Source organism: Miniopterus natalensis, chromosome 1 (assembly GCF_054644295.1).
Source record: "Miniopterus natalensis isolate mMinNat1 chromosome 1, mMinNat1.hap1, whole genome shotgun sequence".
In the NCBI taxonomy this organism is placed as follows: Eukaryota; Metazoa; Chordata; class Mammalia; order Chiroptera; family Miniopteridae; genus Miniopterus; species Miniopterus natalensis.
Window position 1 is genome coordinate 41978099 of NC_142081.1, and position 19536 is coordinate 41997634.

Below are 19536 nucleotides of genomic sequence, written 5' to 3' on the forward strand. Positions count from 1 at the left end.
TGTTTCTTTTAAAGTTACCAAAGCTCATTTCCTCTGCACTAGCTGAGGTGGACAACAGTCCATTATTGATGACTAAGAGGTTATCATGACCAATAAAATTAGAGCCGAAATTGAAAGTACATTCACTGCCATGGAATAGAGAACAAATTCAGTAGCTACTCCCAAGCTTTACTGCTTTTAAGCAGACCTATTTAAGATAGGAAAGTAAAGATTTTTACTCATTTTTCTCTGAATGTCCAACTACATTTCTCTGAATATTTAACTGCTACAATGATATACGTCATTTTTCTAAAGAGTATTAATTATATTGCTGGCTCTTACCCCAACCAGTAGTTTTCCCCAAATTTTCAAAGCCTAGATCACCCCAACACAAGAATAAATGAAGTTTTTTAGTATCACTTTTCTTGTCCACAGTGTAGGTATGAAAGTTTTTTGGTTTATTTATTTTATTTTATTATATTTTTTAATTTTATTTTAGAGAAAGAGAGGAAGAGAGAGTAACATTGATTTGTTGTTCCACTTACTTATGCACACATTGGTTGATTTTCATATGTCCAGACCTGGGATGGAACCCCCAACCGTGGCTCTGGGGGCGACGCTCTAACCAACTGAGCAACCTGGGAGGGCTGAAAGTTTTCTTCTGAGTGGAGGATTAAATTTCTTCCCCTTCCCAAGCTTCACTATGAGCTTCCTTTGGCCTTTTCTCATTGCTTTTCTTTTAAGGATTAAAATCACGCCACTCGATTTACAGCGAATCTTCGTTTTCCCTTTTCATTTAACTAGGTTATTTCCAGGTCATACACAAACATGTACAACCCTTATCAAATGATAGGCGAAGACAAAACTTTTTACCATGCCGTTTCGGAGCTGTCAAAGGAGAACGAAGTGCAGTAGAAAGCCTTCATAACATTGAAGATTTAAAAAACCCAATTGAAACACAACTGAAAATCCACAAGAGGGAGATGCTAACCTGCCAGAAAAGAGAACTCCCACTAGGAATCCGAGAGAGAGCCTTAAGAGAAGCCAACGGGTCGGCCTGGGACTCAGGGTCGAAGGAAGCAGGTGTTCATAGTGGCTGAAGGGAAAAGCAGGATGGGCTTTGTGACTCCGACTGCGAAGCGTGTGCTCGGTCTAAGACTAGGGGCAGAAGGTAGAAGGGTGTTGTCAGAGAGGAGCACGCGCTCCCAGCTGCCTCCCGATCGTCCCAGAAGAAATGGGGGTGTTGTCTTTGAGGCACTTCCGCTTAGCAACTCCACGCGGTTGCTAAGGAGGGGCCGTAGCAGGGATGACCCGGAAGTGGTGGTGTCCATTTCTCGCTGCCTGCTTTAAGCTTGTCCTATCCCGAGCGCCCGGGTGCTTTGCGCCAGGCTGAGGGTGGGGCCAGCGCTAGTGGTTCCGGCTCGGCTTCTGCCGCCCCTAGGCTCCTCGCCTTCCCCCTCCCCTCCCACACCTCTCCTCCCTCGGGTTCCTGGGAAAGAGAGAAGCCACCACTGCGGGTGGGTAGAAAAGCGCTTGGCTCTTCTGGGAGGGGACCGCGCCCGCCCCTTCTGAGCTCGGGAGCGCCGCCAGACCAGGTACTCGTTCAGGCTTCGACCAGGTCCGGGAGGTTGGAGCCTGAGGTGGGTGTGTGTGTGTATGTCTGTGGGGGCTGGTGGGGGGCCCTTCTCCTGGTCGGGAAGGGGACGCCGAGATCTTGGGTGGGGCGCAGGCCCGCGTGTGTCTCTGTGGAGGGTTGCGGGGGTGGAGAGGAGGGACTGGTGGACACCGCCGGCGGAGAGTTTCGGGTGGCTGCGTGAAGGTTGCGGAGGAGGCGCCCCCTTGGATGCTGAAGACTTCAGCCGGTGTGGATCGGGAGTTTGCCACCTGGAGGACTCTTCCCTGAAAGGGGGAGCATCCTCCGCGGCCAAAACGGGGGGATGGACCTTGGCAGGGTGGTTGGGGCAATCGAAAGCTTCCAATGCCTGCTTCCTCTGCTCCCCCCGGCTGGGGCATAGCCCGGTTTTGAGTTTTTTTGGGGGTTGTGAGTCGACTGGGCACCGTGGGGAGCCGCCCTTGGCGGAGCTAGGGCAGAAGAGTGGGTAAGGAGACCCCCCTTCACCCAACTTCCGTGCGCTTCCCCCACTTCTTCCTTTACTGCCCTTGCCCCAGCGTCGTACAAGAGCTGTATCCCCCAAGTGGGCATCTATCACAGCGTAAAAGAGTGGAACTGGGTTTGTTGCCTCTAAATGATACTTCAAATGTTTGGAAAGTGTCAGAATGGCATACTCAACCATGTCTCCCAGTTATATATTAAATCGTATAAATTATCTTAGAAAAGTGCAATTCTGAAGAGCACCAAACTATAGGCTAGTCCGGCATAGTCTTGTTTGGTGGATATTGGTGTTTATAAAAAATAGGCTAGAAGAACCGTATAGATATAGAGGTCTAGGGGAGACATGTTGAGGCAAGCCTTTTCCAACTTCTTTTCTACCTGCCAGTAAGCCCTGCCCTAGTTTAAATGAAGCAGAACGATGCTTTTCATTTTTATTTCAGTGACTGAATTGTAAGTACTGTGTGGTGATGTCTTAGGGTAGAAATGTTCAGAGAGACAGCATTGTCTGCTTTTGAGCCTGTCTCTTAATCTTTTAAGCAGATAATTGTGGTCCAGGGGAAGTTTTAGCTTTGAGGTAGGTGAATCTGGGATTGAACCCAGGTTGCCACTGGCTAGTTGTTGACCTTGGGCAAGTCATGGAACCTACCAGAGATTCATTTTCTTCATAAGTAAAATGAGTTAAAATTCTTACCAGTATTGTAAATAAATGTAATCACCTTCTGATTGAAAGATGAATTATCATTAATCTTACACAGTCAAGGTAGCCCAGTTTCGTGGAATGAGGTTTGAGATAGGAAGGAAATTGAAAGTAATATTCCAAAACTTGCAGTGATTTATAGAAATTGATCATAAGTAGCGTGAAATTCAGTTATCAATAGTTTCTTAAAAAGCCGAATACATGCATTTATTCAAAAGACCAATAATGTTTCAAAGGTTTTCTCAGGTTTGTGATGTGTGTAGTGTGAATTGATAAGAAAAACATTTAAAAAGTAAATTATGTAAATTTCAGTTAACATTCCAGGTCTCTGAAGAGAATTAAAATTGAGGTATAAAATAGAAAGTTGTAATTTAAGATTAAAATCAACATCAGTGGCCTGACTCATATTAATTAGATTTAAACCATTAGCAAAACTTACAGAATTCTTGTATGTATAATCTGTAAAATAAATGAAAGTGGAATGAATTTTTGCCTTTAAATCATTCATGATGAGAATATAGAAATAAACCTCGGGAACATGAAGTCTTTATTATTTGTTTCTTTTATAGTTTTAAAATGATAGCTATATGTATCCTATTGTATGTCAGATTTTCAGCTAATATAGTTTGCATTCTGATGTAACTTGTAGTTAGTACTTTTAAAAAAATGTTTTTATTGATTTTAGAGAGAGAAGAAGGGGAAGAGAGAGATAGAAACATCGATGAGAGAGAAGCATCATCAATTGGCTGCCTCCTGCATGCGCCCTACTGGGGATGGAGCCCCAGCTGGGCATGTGCCCTGACTGGGAATTGAACCAGGGACCTCTTGGTTCATGGGTCAGTGCTCAGCCAACTGAGCTACACCAGCTGGGCTGTACTTTTTAATTAAAAAATTTTTTTAAAATACATTTTTATTGATTTCACAGAGAGGAAAGGGAGAAGGAGAGAGGGAGAGAAACATCAATGATGAGAGTCATTCATCATCTGCCTCCTGCATGCCCCCTACTGGGAATCAGGCCGGAAACTCAGAGCATGTGCCCTGACTGAGATTGAACCATGATTTCCTGGTTTATGGGTTGACGCTCAACCAGTGAACCACACCATCCGAGTAGTACTTTTTAATTTTTAAGTGTACTTTATACTCAAAAGATAAAAATCAAGTAACTTACTTTGATAATAGTTTTTGTGTGTGTGTGTGAAAAGTGGAAACAAAGTTTGTAATTCAGCCCTAGCTGGTTTGACTCAGTTGTTGGAGTGTTGGACAGAGGACAGAGGGTCCCGGGTTCGATTCCTGCCAAGGGCACTTGCCTCGGTTGCAGACTCGATCCCTGAGGCAACTAAATGATGTGTCTGTCTCGCATTGATCTTTCTCTCTCTTTCTCTCCCTCTCCCTTCCACTCTCTGAAAAGCAATGGAAAAAATATCCTTGGGTGAGGATTAAAAAAAATATATAATAAGGTCATTAAAAAAAAAAGTTTGTAATTCAATATCACTTTTTAAAATATATATATATTTATTGATTTCAGAGAGAGGAAGGGAGAGGGAGAGATAGAAACATCAATGATGAGAGTCATTGATCAGCTGGCCTCCTGCACGCCCCCTGCTGGGGATTGAGCGTGCAACCCGGACATGTGCCCTGACCCGGAATCTAACTGGGATCTCCTGGATCAAAGGTTGATGCTCAACTTCTCAGTCAAGCCTGCCGGGCTCAGTATCACTTTTTAGAGAGGTTTATTGATCTTCCATAATTTAGAGAGAAAATTTCAAATTTATTTGTCTCCATGTCTCTTTTAAATAGGGTTGAATTAAAAAAAAAACCACACAGCCCAGCCGGGTGTGGCTCAGTGGTTGAGCATCGACCTGGGATCCAGGCGATCGGGGTTCGATTCCCGGTCGGGGCACATGCCCCGGTTGTGGGCTCAGTCAGTGACTCTCCCATCACTGGTGTTTCTATCTCTCTCTCTCTCCCTCTCCTTTCCTCTCTCTGAAATCAATAAAGATATATTTTTTAAAAAAACACAAAAAACAAACAAACAAAAAAACACACAACTCTGATAAAAGTCTCCAACTATATTGCATGCTTCTTGAGGTAGAAATACTATTTTAAATTTTATCCACCACTGCAGCTACATAATAAGCAATAAATATTGGTCAAATTGATAAATGGATGGATATATTTAAGTTTAATTTATATTTTTGGTAGTTGTAGTGTTTTGTAACATTATTCAACTTTCTAAATGGCTTGAGTGTAAAGTCGTTAGTGTATCTTTAAGTTTTTAGCTGTGTTTTCCTGGATCGTTTTCATCACCTTTCAATCTAAAATTTGAAGCCATATTATCTTATTTTGTTGGTAAAGCTATCAGAAGCTTCCATTTTCCACTGTCTTCTTATAAAATGTTAATAAACCATGTATTATGGTATAAGAGGATACTAGCTGTTAGAGTAAAAAGATCTATGTAAAGTATAGGCAACAATAGAGATTGTTAGAGGTGATACTTTTCTTAATGACCTTTTCCACTCGAAGTGCGTGGCTGTTCCAAGGATCTTTGCAGTTGTCAGTTATGGAATTTGCTTGTCAGGAAATCTAAAAATGGCTAAATCTTCCTTTAATATCCATCCCTTGGATGATCTCAGAAAGTTTTAGGAAAGATTGGGAAGGCTTATAGATACCATATACTAGAATCAAATAATGAACAAAATACAGTTAATTTTATTGGTGCTGCCAAATTAGGACTGAAAGTTACTGTGGAAATGTTTTTAAAATGCCAGGCAATGCTTTACTAAAACCAAATGAGTATTCTTCCAGAGCTTGTTTCTATTTTAAAACTTTTTATTTTGAAATATGATGTGATCTTCTGTGATAAGGATAAATAATCACTGTCTCCAGAAAAAAAGGCTAATATCATAGACAATTTTAATATCACCAATCTTGATAGAAACTGCTTCAGTGGCTTCAGGTAAGTGGAAGTAGAGTTTCATAAAAGAACTTTAGAATTTGTCGAATGATTTTTTTTAAACATCTAACTTCTTTCTACTCATTTGTGCCTAGTATAAAAACTTGAGAAGCTGGGAGAAAAAAAATAATAAATTTATATCAGAATTACCATTTTCTTTTTTATTAATTTTTAGAGGAAGGCAGAGGGGCAAGGAGGGGGAGGGAGGGAGAGGGAAAGAAAGGAGGAGAAAGAGAGAAACACTGATTTGTTTTTTGTTTTTTTTTTATCTATATATTGATTTCAGAGAGAGGAAAGGAGAGGGAGAGAGAGAAACATCAATGATGAGAGAGTCATTGATCGGCTGCCTCCTGCACACCTGCGACGGGGGATGGATCCCGAAACCCAGGCATGCGCCCCTGACCAGGGATTGAACCATGATCTCCTGGATCCTAGGCTGACGCTCAACCACTGAGCTACGCCCAGCCGGGGTATTGGTTGCTTCTTGTATGTGCCCTGACCTGGGATCGAACCCGCGACCTTGGCTTATAGAGATAATGCTCTAACCAACTGAGCCACCCGGCCAGGGCAGAATTACCATTTTCATTTTGGGAGATTACTTATTTGGAGAACTAAATTGGATTTTGACATTATTGGGATTGTGTTCAGGATGGACTCTGGAAAAAAAATTAGATACCATCTGTTTCAGATTTTTTATTCTCTCACCCTTTCATGTTTTGTGACTTTGAATTCATCAGATTATTTTTCAAAAATAAAAATCTTCAGATTTAGGTTATATAATTTGAGCTATATCAGTGAACATGTAAGTAAAAGAACTTGCATTTTTATACTGAGTTACACAGAAAGATCATGGGCATTGGTTAAAAGTAATTGCTTTTTCAGACTGTGAACATAAGGTAGCTTCATATATCTTTGTCATCATTCACTTAATAAACCATTCCTTTTTTTTTTTTTTAGAGAATTTTTTATGATTTTATTTGAGCCAAACTGAGGACATATGCCAGGGAGCAAGATTTCAAATATTTCTTAATAAATTATTCTTGACAGTAGTGCTTAACCATTATCTGCTCCTGGTGAAAGATGCTAAGAAAATGGATTATGGAAATATAGAATAAATATTTTTTTCCCTTTGATGTCACAACCAGAAGAGAAGCTTCTGCTGGAGATTTTTAATTTACTGATAATTCCAGTTAAACTTAGTCTTTCGGTAGTGAGTTTTGCATCACCTATGCCAGTTGCTATAGTTTTCATCTAAATTGTACCATATAGTTCATAGGGCACATGCTTGTCACTTTTCAGTTTGGATCTTAATAAATTTTGAGGTCAGGCTTTTGGGTTTACTGAGCTGGAAAAGACCATAACTTGTTCAGGTTATAGTAGTTGACATCTAACATGGACCAGAAAGACCCAGGCGTCTTTTAGAAACTGTAAGTAGAACTGGTGTAGTATCCCAGAAATGGACTGAAGAGAGAGCCATCGGGATAAAAGAGAGCCATACTTTGTTTTCAGCAGGTGTGTTTTGGTGATGTAGGAAAACAGATGGACTGCCCCTACAGCACTGTAGTCTGTTAGTTACCTAGAAGCCCTGAGTGGGTAGTGTAGTTATGGTAGGGCCTGGGGTGCCAAGGATGGGAATTGTTCTTCAATAATAGCTCACCCATCACAATGGAGGCATTGACATACTGGGGAAAGGGATATTCTCTTGGATTTTTGCCTTGGCCAGAGAAGCTGAGTAACAGGTAGCCATTGCCCTTGCCATCAAAAAGAACTTGGTGCAACACCTCTGGGTGCTGGGTAAGCCTGTCAAAATGCTACAGTTTGATGTCTCCATCACAATGCTATATAAATTTCTAGGGAACAATAGCATTGGACCCAAGTTGATTTCTGTAGCTTATACATTATAACTCTTTAACCTACAAAAAGGGGTGTTGAAGACTTGAGCTTCTGAAAGTACCTCTTGATAAATTTATAAATATACTTTAATTTGTTGGTATTAATGAATAATATGAAAATGGTTTAAGTTTTGTGTGTTTGTGTGTGTGTTTGAGTGTCCATGATAATCACCAGATCTCATTTTAGTTCTTCAGGCTAACTTGCTAACCATAACTGATCAAGCAGCGTCCCAGCTGGATATCTTCTCCATTTCCTAGCTGTCACTCTCTTTTGTAGGTGCTAGTGAACAGGGATATGACCAATGCCAGGAAAAAGGCAAGGAGTTAAATTATTTTTTATTTAAATATATTTAAATTTGATTTAATTTAATTTATTTTTTTTACTTAACTAGAATTTCTGTGAAGTAGCAAGACCTACCTTTTGAAATTGTAGATGTCCAAATTTTTTAAGAAAAATTGACTTTTCTTTGAACAGGTTTAGATTTATAGAATAATTGAGCACGTAGAGTTCCATATCTCTCATATCCACATTACTGCCCCCACCCCCTTTTCCCCTATTAGTAACATCTTGTATTAGTGTGGTACATTTGTTACAATTAATGAACCAATGTTGCCTATATTGATACATTATTATTAACTATAATCCATAATTTTCATTAAGGCTCACTCTTTGTGTTGTGTAATTCTGTGGATTTTAACAAATGCATAATAACATTTTCCATCATTACAGTTTCATACTGAATAGTTTTACCATCTTGAAAATTCTCTGTTTTACCTATTCAACCCTCTTCTCCTTCCCCCAGAATCCCTGGCAACCACTGACCTTTTTATTGTCTCTATATAGTTTTGCCTTTTCCAGAATTTCATGTAGTTGGGATCATATAGTTCTTAGCCTTTTTAGACTGGTTTCTTTCACTTAGCAATATGCATATAAGTTTCGTTTTGTCTTTTTGTGGCTTGATAGCTTGTTTCCTTTTATTGCTGAATACTTTTCCATTATATAAATGTCCCATAGTTGTTTATCCCTTTACCTATTGAAAGACATCTTGACTGCTTCCATTATTTTTGGCGATTATGAATACTGCTATAAACATGCATGTGCAGAGTTTTGTGTAGACATATGCTTTCAACTCTTTTTTTTCTTCCTCCATTGCTTTTCAGAGAGAATGGAAGGGGGGGAGAGAAAGAAACATAGATGTGAGAGAGCCATGTAGATTGGTTGCCTCCCGCATGCAGCCTCACCAGGCCTGGGATCGAGCCTGCAAACTAGGCACTGTGCCCTTTGCTGGAATTGAACCGGGGACCCTTCAGTCTGCGGGCTGACGCTCTGTGGTCTGAGCCAAACCAGCTAGGGCTGTTTTCAACTCTTTTGGGTAAATACCTAGTGGTATGATTGCAAGAGCTTATGGTAAGACTGTTTAATTTTGTTAGAAGCTGCAAAACTATCTTCCAAAGTAATTATACCGTTTTGCATTCCCATTAGCAATGAATGAGCATTTCTGTTGCTCCACATCCTTGCCAGTATTTGGTATTATCAGTTGTTGTTTTTTACTTTAGCCATTCTAATAGGTGTTTTAATCTGCAATACCATAATAACATACAACGATGAGCGCCTTTCATATGCTTGTTTGCCATCTATATATCTTCTTTGGTGAGGTGTCTGGTCAAATCTTTTGCCCTTTATTAAATTGTTTGTTTTCTTATTGTTGAATTTTAAGTGCTTTTTTTTTTGGTATATTTTGGATACAAATCCTTCATCAGATACGTGTTTTGCAAATATTTTCTTCCAATTTGTGGCTTGTATCTTTATTCTCACATTGACTTTCATAGTACAAACGTTTTTAACTTTAATAAACTTACCAAGTTTTTCTTTTATTGAGCATACTTTTGGTGTTGCATCTAAAAACTCATTGCGAAACCCCAGATCACATAGATTTTTCTCTTATGTTATCTTCAAGAATTTTTTATAGTTTTGCATTTTACATTGAGTTCTAAGATCCATTTCGAGTTAATTTTTGTGAAAGTTTTAAGGACTGTGTCTATTTTTCCACAAGGATGTCCAGTTGTTTTATAAAAATATTTTCTATTCCAAAAATTTTAATGTGGTATTTGAAAAAATACTTGATTTTTTTAGAGCAGTTTTGGGTTCACAGCAAAATTGAGAGCAAGGTACAGAGATTTCCTGTATACACTTCTCCCCAACACATGCATAGCCCTCCCTCATTCTTTTTTTAAAAATTAAAAAATTTTTTTTGGTTAATCCTTACCTGAGGATATTTTTTCCATTGACTTTTCTTGGAGAGAGTGGAGGGGAGGGAGGAAAGGAAGAGAGAGAGAGAGAAACATGGATGTGAGAGAGACAGCAATTGGTGTCTCCCACACGCTTCCCCAACCAGGGCTCCAGATCGATACTGCAACTGAGAGACATACTCTGGACTAGGAATCAAACCCATGACCCTTCGGTCAGTGGGCTGACATTCTAACCACTGAGCTGTACTGGCCAGGGCATCTCTTTCTTTCTTTCTTTCTTTAAAGATCTTTAATTATTTTTAGAGAAAGAGGAAGGGGGGTGGAGAGAGAGAGAGAAACATCGTTGTGAGAGCAGAACATCAATCAGCTGTCTCCTGCATGCCCCCTACCAGGGATCGAGCCCACAACCAGGGCATGTGCCCTGACCAGGAATCAAACCAGCAACCTTTTGGTGCATGGGATGACACCTAACCAACTGAGCCACACCTGCCAGGGCATCCTCTCTCATTTTCAACATCTCCACCAGAGTGGTACATTTGTTTCACTTGACTGATATGCATGGACACATAATCACCCAAAGTTCATAATTTAACTTAAGGTTCAGTCTTTGTGTTGTACATTCTATGGCTTTGCAAAAATTTATAATAACATTTATCCATCATTATAATGTCATAGAGAGTATTTTCACTGCCCTAAAGATCCTCTGAGCTCTGCCAATTCATCTCTTCCTCTCACCCCAACCCAGACATTTTTTTGAAGAAACTATAATGAATAAAATTTGTGGGGATAGTTTTGGAAAGAGATTTTCTTAACATTCTTAGATGTAATTAGAAGCATTATTCAGTCTTGAGATTCCCTTTCAAAAGGATTGATATTAGGTCATGCCTAATTCTTTGAGATTAGGAAGTGTGAGCTAAATGTGTACTGGTCATGTGACAGTTGCAGGTGGTAAAGGAGATCTCAATTCAGAATTTTTGAACCATCACTAAAGTTAAGGTCCTTTGTCTCTTGCATTTTATTGTCACTCGGGGTTTCAGCTATACAGATTTCTTGGCCAGAGCTCCAGTGTTTGCTTATTACGCTGCTAAGAAGCAATCCAGAAGCTTGAGCTGGCAAAGGTTGAGTAAGGAAGAGTATGTGAGTACTGCTGTAGTTGCCTGATTATTTCCAATTCTGACTCAGAACAGGAATATGTATCCTAAAAGCAATAAAATGCTGCCCTGATACACTATTTCTTTCATAGCTTAAGTGGTAATTGTTAGCTAGAATTCTCTTTCAGTTGGCTGTATAACTGTCCTGTCCTGGACTTACAGGCACCCTTTGATACTCCAAAAGATCTTAACCTTAATTTGTATTGTGATATCCAGATATTCTGGTCATCTAGGGTATAATGTAAAAATTGTTTAGTAACTCCATGTTTAGTGGATTATATTTTGTTTCTCACCTAGTTAAATAACAACAGACACAAGGAACAGTCTGTTTCTGTGAAAGCACTTCAGTTTTCCTGAGATAGATGTTCTCCCAATCAATCAGTACATAAGCTCACTTTGTCTTTAATGGGATCCATCTGGTTAATGCTTGCATTTCTTGAGTTTCATAGGTTATGGATTCATAAAGCTAAAAGAAAACATGGAGATGGCCTAGTTAGATTTTACAGCTGAGACTATGTAAATGCAGAGGCTAAGTGACTTCCTCAAGATTGCCTACCTAATGAGGCAGATTGGAACCCAGCCTGAATCCCAGCCCAATCCTATTTCTGATACATTATTTGGTTCATTTTAGTTAATGAAGAAATTATTATTTCATAAGAAGTAAGTTTTCCAGGAAATTTAATTGGACTATTAAACCACTACAGTATTAGAATGCAAATATTTGGTTGAATTTCTTAGTTAATTTCTAAAGTGTTGAGTGAATTGTGTTTTTAAGTACCAGGTGTCACTAGATCTTCAGTTAAGAGCAAATTTATTTTTCACATTTTAGATAGAAATCTGCCAATTTAAACATAATGAAGATATTATAGCCTATATTTAGCATGCACACATTTGCTGCATTAAAACAAAATCTTAATGTATTTTTTTTTTTGGCACAGTGGAGATAATTTGTTAATATTTAATGTCATAAAGCACCAAAGGATTCTGCTTTATGTGGTAGAGTATTTATAAAACTAATGTGGAGTGTTATATAAAATCTAAAAGTGCGGATTAATTTAATATGCATCTGGTGAATTGAGGGCTTGAAGGATGCACATCTGTTGAGAAAACAAATCATAGAACTATTCAGAGCTTCAGCATCTTTAAATATGTGTGCTTTGATTCTTTTTAACTGTTTTGAAACAGTCTTAATGGGTTTAGAAAAGGCCATTTGCTCTAAGGAAGCAACTGTGAAGCCATTTATGATGCTAGTAATAATTTTGTTATTATTCACAACATTTTAATGCATTAGTATTTTTCTTCCCTATTTACTTATTGGGGTAGGAAGGAGTTAAATGACTCGCTATAACAAAATTAGTTTGTTGCAAAACTGTATTTTAAAAGAGGGAGTATAGTTTCCTGAATTGGATAGATTAGAAATATTTTAAAGCTTTGAATTCTATTTTGAATCCACAATCAATGAAGAAATAACCACAGAGCTCCTATTGTGTATTCATCACCATACTAGTGCTATAGGAATGTAGAAATTGAAGATACGATCACAGACCAAGTTGGGGAAACAAGACTTAAAATGAAAGATACAGAGTAGTACAATCTGCTAAGTAACTATGTACAAACTTGGTAATATAATCTGGAAACTATAGGAATTTAGAAGGGAGAAAATTCAGAGAATATTCATCATTCTGATGGGAAGGAGATTGAAGGAAGGTAAAGTGGTGGATCTCAGCTTCTGGCTGCTCATCAGAATCAAATTGGGAAACTTTTCCCAGGGTCAGTTGAATCAGAATCTGATAGGTGGTACACCCATAGTTTTTAGAAACTTTCTTAGGTGATTGTAATGTAAGGCATTGTTGAGAACCACAGCCTTAAAGGATGGGTATGATTTGGGTAGACAAGAAAGTGTTTTGTGGCAGCAAAGTTAAGCAGAGAGGGAGAATTGGGCACAGCTTGTGAAGACTAATCCAGTCAAAGCAGTGTGTGCTGGTTAGGAAATAGGGAGAAATAAGCTTAAGGAGAAGAAATAGGGTCATTTTGGAGATGTCTTATAAATGTAGATTTTGAGGCCCTTCTTCAGACTTACTGAATTGGAAACTCTAGAGGTGGAGTATAACAATCTGTTTTAACAGGCACTCCAGGTGATTACAGTGTACACTAAAGTTTGAGAATGGCTCTTACTACAGGATTAATGAAAGTCAGGTAGAGGGCCCTGGCCGGTGTGGCTTGGTTGGTTGGAGTGGCATCCTGGGGAACAAAGGGTCATGGGTTTGATACCTGGTCGGTTGGGGCGAGTAAGGGAGGCAAGTGATGCATGCCTCTCTCTCTCTCTTCCTCTCTCTCTAAAAATCAATAGATCCCAGCCAGTGTGGTTCAGCGGTTGAGCATTGACCTGTGATCCAGGAAATCCCGGTTTGATTCCTGGTCAGGGCGCATGCCGGGGTTGCAGACTCGATCCCCAGTGGGGGCATGCAGGAGGCAGCTGATCAATGACTCTCTCACCATTGATGTTTCTGTCTCTCTCTCCCTCTCCCTTCCTCTCTCTGGGGAGTAATAGGCTGTATTTGTATGTATGAAAGGTAAATATGATTGTGATGTACAGAATCCTTTGGACTACAAAAAGCTAGGAATGCAGGAAGCCAGCGGAAGAGGTACAGACATAATTAGTAGCAGTGAGGGCCTATTCTAGGGAAGTATTGCAATTTATTGTTTATGTAATGAGCAGTATGCTAAATTCTTTGGACACATTATCTTATTTTACTCTCACAGCAAGCCACTGAGGTAGACTATTATTCCCATTTTACAGATCAGGTAATGAAGCAAAGAAGGGAAGATTACCCCCGAAGTTCACACTCCTGGTAAGTGGTGGACACAGGTTATCAAGTCAAGTATCTCTACCTCTAAAGCCTCTTTTGAAGAAACAGCTAACAATATCTGGAGACCAAGAGATAAAGAAGACTGACTCAGAAAGTTTTAATTCTAAGTGACATAGCAAGGGGAAGTCATTAGAAATGAAATAGTGCTTACAGTGGGTAACAGGGAAGTCGTTCAACCCATTTGGAACTGTCTTGTAAAAGCGGTTGTGAGAAATAACCAGTGGAAATTTTTGTATTGTGTTTTTTAGTATAAAGTTCTTGTGATACCATATCTATGAAGTGACTTGTGATAGGTGTAGCTGTTTCTAGGTTTTGTCCTTTCACTCATGGTGACTAAGTTAGAAGAACCATCTCATCTGGCTTTTAGAAAATATCTTTTAGATTTTAGAATAATATTACAAGTCCATGGTTAACTTTTTAAAATTTTTTTATCCTCACCCAAGGATATTTTTTCCATTGCTTTTCAGAGAGAGTGGAAGGGAGAGAGAGAGAAACATCGATGTGAGAGAGACACACCAATTGGTTGCTTCCTGCATGCGCCCTGATCAGGACCAGGGATTGAGCCTGCAACTGACATATGTGCCCTTGGCCAGAATTGAACTGGGACCCTTCAATTGGCGGCCGATGCTCTAACCACTGAGCCAAACCAGCTAGGGCAATAAGTCCATGATTATGCCTGAGAAACTTTCTATAATGGTAATCTTCGCTGATATTATAGAAAACGTCTTAATCTTAAAACAGATTAAGAACTATTTCATTGTTACTTTGTTTTAGTTGGGAAGCAATAAGTAGTAAAATAACATGCTTGGGTAATTGTTTTCAGATGTTAACAGTTCTGTTCTAACTTTCTCTTATTTATTGGGTAAAATTCACATATCATAAAAATCAGTTTAAAGTGCACAGTTTGGTGGTATTTGGCAACCATAACCTTTACCTAGTCCCAAAACATTTTCATCATCCCCAAAAGAAAAATCCCAAATCTATTAAGCCACAGCCCCTGGAAAACACTAATATTATTTCTACTTGTATGAATTTACCTATTTTGGATATTTCATATAAATGGAATCATATAATAGATGACCTTTTGTGTCTGCTGCTTTTTGTGTGTACATGTGTCTGCTTCATTTTGTGTATGTGTGTCTGCTTTTTTCACTTGGCATAATTTTTTCTAGGTTTACCCATGTAGCATGTATTAGTACTTTATTTTTATGGCTGAATAACATTCCATTGGATATATCACATTTGTTTATCCATGCATGTTTAGGGTTGTTTCCACCTTTTGGTTATTGTAAATAGTGCTTCTGTGAATGTTGGTATACAAATTTTTGTTTGAATACCTATTTTCAAGTCTTTTGGGGTATGTACCTGGGAATGGAATTGCTGGGTCATATGATAGTTCTACATTTTACTTTTTGAGGAACCACCAACTGTTTTCCACAGTGGCTGAACCATTTTACATTCTCACCAGCAATGTTCAAGGGTTCTAATTTCTTTATGTCCTCACCAATATTTGTTATTTTGTGCCTTTTCATTTTTTTATTTTACTTTTTAAAATATATCTTTATTGATTTCAGAGAGAGGAAGAGAAAGAGAGATAGAAACATCAATGATGAGAGTGTCATTGATCGGCTGCCTCCTGCACGCCCCCCACCAGGATGGAGCCCTCAGCCCAGGTGTGTCCCCTGACTGGGAATCAAACTGGGATTTCCTGGATCATAGGTCGATGCTCAACTGCTGAGCCACTCCAGCTGGGCTCTTTTCTTTTTTAAACACCAAGTGAAATTGCCCATTATAAAGCAAAGAGATATGGAATAAATGCGTGGCTCAGTGGTTGAACATCGGCCTAGGACCCAGGAGATTGTGGTTCGATTCCTGGTCAGGGCACATGCCTGGGCTGCAGGCTCGATCCCTAGTTGGGGACTTGCAGGAGGCAGCGGATCAATGATGTATCTCTCCATCATTGATGTTTCTCTCTCTCTCTCTCTCTCTCTCTCTCTCTCTCTCTCTCTCTCTCTCCCCTTCCTCTCTCTGAAATCAATAAGGTATATTAAAAAACAACAACAACAAAACCCCTCATATATTGGGCCATGGTCCCCTAGAAAGTAGCCTTGCTCAATTGAGATAAGTCCCAGTGATGAGTAGTGTGCTCTGAAAAGTTGTAACTGGTTTTACCGACAGCCTGAATGCCAGAATGTCTCACAAAACAGCAGAATATACCTCTTAAGGGCAGGAGGAAAAAATGCTAGCTCTGTGAATTGTCTCTTCTTGTGTGAATCCATAAACTGCCACAGATTGAGAGAAAGGGAACTCAATGCGAAGACTTTAAAAAAAATGACAGCCATCCTAGTGGGCGTGTGGTATCTCCTGACCTTGCTTTGCATTTCCCTAATGAGTAACTATTGTGAAGCATCTTTTCTTGTGCTTATTGACCATTTGATATCTTTCTTGATGAAATGTCTATTCAAGTCCTTTGCCCATTTTTTCAGTAGAGATATTTCACTTTATTTGTTTATAATTGGTCCAATTTCACATTTTAAGTAGATATTCATTAAACCTAACTCTGCCTCAAGCTGCTATATTTCTTTTTTTAAAAAATATATCTTTATTGATTTCAGAGAGAGGAAAGGAGATGGAGAGAGAGAGAGATAGAAACATCAATGATGAGTCATTGATCAAGCCCACAACCTGGGCATGTGCCCTGACCGGGAATCGAACCCTGATCTCCTGGATCCCAGGTCGACGCTTAACCACTGAGCCACGCCCGGCCAGGCAAGCTGCTATATTTCTTAACTGATTACTGTACAGATTCATGAGTGTTCCTTCTCTTTCTATACTTGCTTTTTAAAAAAAATTGTGGTAAAACATACATAACATAAAAGTTACCCTTTTAACGATTTTAAGTGTATATTTCTGTGACATTAAGTACATTCATGTTGTGCAACCATTAGCACTATCCAAACTTTTTCATTTTTTTCCAGCTGAAGTGCTGTTTAATGTGAGTGTATGAACATCCATTCTTGCTTTCAGTTTTTTAGGTATACATATATCCTGAAGTGTAATTGCTGCATCATATGGTAATTCTATGCTTAACTCTTTTGAGGAATCACCCATACTGTTTTCTGTAGCCGCTGTATCATTTAACATTCCTATCAACAGTGCACAAGGATTCCAGATTTCTCCATAACCTCACTAACACTTTTTATTTTTTTATTGTAACCATGCTAGTAGTTGTGAAGTGGTATCTTGTGGTTTTGATTTGCACTTCCCTAGTCACAAATGATACTGAGACTCTGTTTATGTGTTTATTAGCCATTTGTATATCTTCTTCTAAGAGTTTTATAGTTTTAGCTTTTATATTTAGGTCTTTGATCCCTTTTTTTTTAATCCTCACCCGAGGATATTTTTTCCGTTGCTTTTCAGAGAGAGTGGAAGAAAGAGAGAGAGAGAAACATTGATGTGAGAGAGACACATCAATTGGTTGCCTCCCATAGATGCCCAGACTGAGGCAGGGGATCGAGCCTGCAACTGAGGTGTGCGCACTTGGCCAGAACCAAACCCCCGAGACCCTTCAGTCCACAGGCTGATGCTCTAACCACTGAGCCAAACCGGCTAGGGCTCTTTGATCTGTTTTGGATCAGTGTGAGGTTAAGGTACAACTTCATTTTCTTTTGCTTGTAGGTATCCAATTATGTCATTATCGTTTGTTGAAGAGACTATGCTTTCCTCACTGAATGGGCTTGGCATTCTTGTTGAAAATCAGCTTGGTTATAGATGTATGCGTTTATTTCTAGACTCTCTTTTCTGTACCATGTATCTGTAAGCCTATATTTATGCCAGTACCTCAATGTTTTGATTACTGAAGCTTTATGATAATTTTGAAATCATGAAGTATGAGCCCTCCAGTTTCGTTTTTCAAGATTTTCTAAGATTATATTTTGGCTCTTTGTTGTCCCTTGCAATTGCATATGCATTTAAAAATTTTAGTGGTTGCCTTATGGCTTGCATTATACATTTACAACTAATCTAAGTCCACTTCCAAATAATTCTATACTGCTTCATGGATTTTGCCGGTACCTTATAGTAGGATTTCCAAGTCCTTCCTCCTGTCTCTTACAACATTTCTGGATTCATTTCACTTATCCATAAACTATAATCCCCTAAAACATTGTTGCTATGATTATTTTAAACCAATAGTTAGCTAATAAATCAATTAAGAAAAATAAAAAGAAAAGATTTAATTTTTCCCTTCAATTATTCTTTCTCTAATGCTCATCTTTATGTAGACTTAGGTTTTTGACCTCAGTCTATCTTCTCTCTGAAGAACTTTTGATGTTTCTTAGAAGGCAGGTCTATTGGCAACAAATTCCCTTTGTTCTTGTTTGTCTGAGAAGTCTATTTCTCTTTCACATTTGAAGGATAATGTCACTGGATACAGAATCCTGGGTGGGTGGTTTTCTTTCTTTCATCACTTCAAATGTTTCATCCTACTCTCTCCTTCATTGTAGGGTTTGTGAAAAGAAATGTCTCCAGCAGTGGGCTTATGCTCCTGGGCTTTTGCTTCTAATAAGCTGTGATTCTCTGTATCACTTCTCTCTCTCGTTTTCAGGGCAGTAATTTACTCTGACCGCCATTCTCTGATGGATATGAGAAGAGTTCTTGTCTTTTCACTTTTCTTACAAGGTCAGGAACCACAACTGCCATACTCTTTATATATCAGAGCAGAAACTGGTAATCTCTATATGAATTTTAGGAGCAGCTTTTCCATTTCTGCAAAAAGGCTGTTGGGATTTTGACAGGGATTGTATTGAATATGTAGGTTGCTTTGAATTGTATTGCTCTCTTTTTAAAAAAATTTATTTTTATTATTATTGATTTTTAGAGAGAGAGGAAGGGAAAGAGACAGAGAGTTGATATGAGAGCAGAACATCAATCGGCTGCCTCCTGCACAACCACTTCTGGGTATGGAGCCCGAAACCTGGGCATGTTCCCTGACTGGGAATCAAACTGGCAACTTTTGGTGCATGGGACAATGCCCAAACAACTGAGCCACACCAGCCAGGACTGTATTGGTTTCGTAATATTAAGTCTTCCAATCCATGGACAGCAGGATATTTTTCCATTTATTTTGGTCTTTTTATTTGTTTTTCTGCAACTTTTCCAGTTTTCAGTGTACAATTCTTATACCTTGTTAGCTAAATTTATCTCTAAGTGTATTTTTGATACTATTATAAATGGAATTGTTTCATTTTCAGATTTTTCATTGCTAATGTATAGGAATACAACTGATTATGGTGTTGAATAAGCTCTAGTAATTTTTTAGGTTTTATTATTTTTATGTTTTTCATACATAGGATCATGTCATCTGTGAATAGATAATTTTATTCTCTCCAGTTTGGATGGCTTTTATTTATTTTCTTTCTTTTTGCCTAATTGCTATGGCTAGAACTTCCAGTACAGTGTTGAATACAAGTGCCAAATGAAAGCACCCCTGTCTTGTTTGACCATGGCAGGGAGTGGAGAGGGAGGTTTTAGGTTTTACCATTGAGTATTTTAGCTGTAGGTTTTTCATTTTCATATTAGAGAAGTTTTATGATATTCCTAGTTTGAATATTTTTTTTATCATGATAGTGT

The 19536-nt window shown here is 38.7% G+C and overlaps 1 protein-coding gene and 1 non-coding gene across 6 annotated transcripts in view; one reads left to right on the plus strand and one right to left on the minus strand.

Annotated features, from left to right (window-relative positions):
• Window positions 1–1437: 1437 nt before the first annotated feature.
• CSNK1G1 (casein kinase 1 gamma 1) overlaps window positions 1438–19536 on the plus strand; it is a 137823-nt gene continuing 119724 nt past the window's right edge. The window contains exons 1-2 of one of the 5 annotated variants that reach the window (XM_087820921.1): window positions 1438–1574; window positions 13836–13887. The gene's annotated coding sequence lies outside the window, so the exon portion shown is untranslated. Of the gene's footprint in view, window positions 1620–13754; window positions 13888–19536 lie in introns of those variants that run through there. The other 4 variants (XM_087820943.1, XM_016208592.2, XM_016208593.2 and 1 more) reach the window with 4 other exon arrangements.
• Window positions 16095–16226, minus strand: LOC148094111 (small nucleolar RNA SNORA75). The gene has a single exon (XR_015716476.1). It is a non-coding gene; the product is annotated as a small nucleolar RNA SNORA75 (small nucleolar RNA).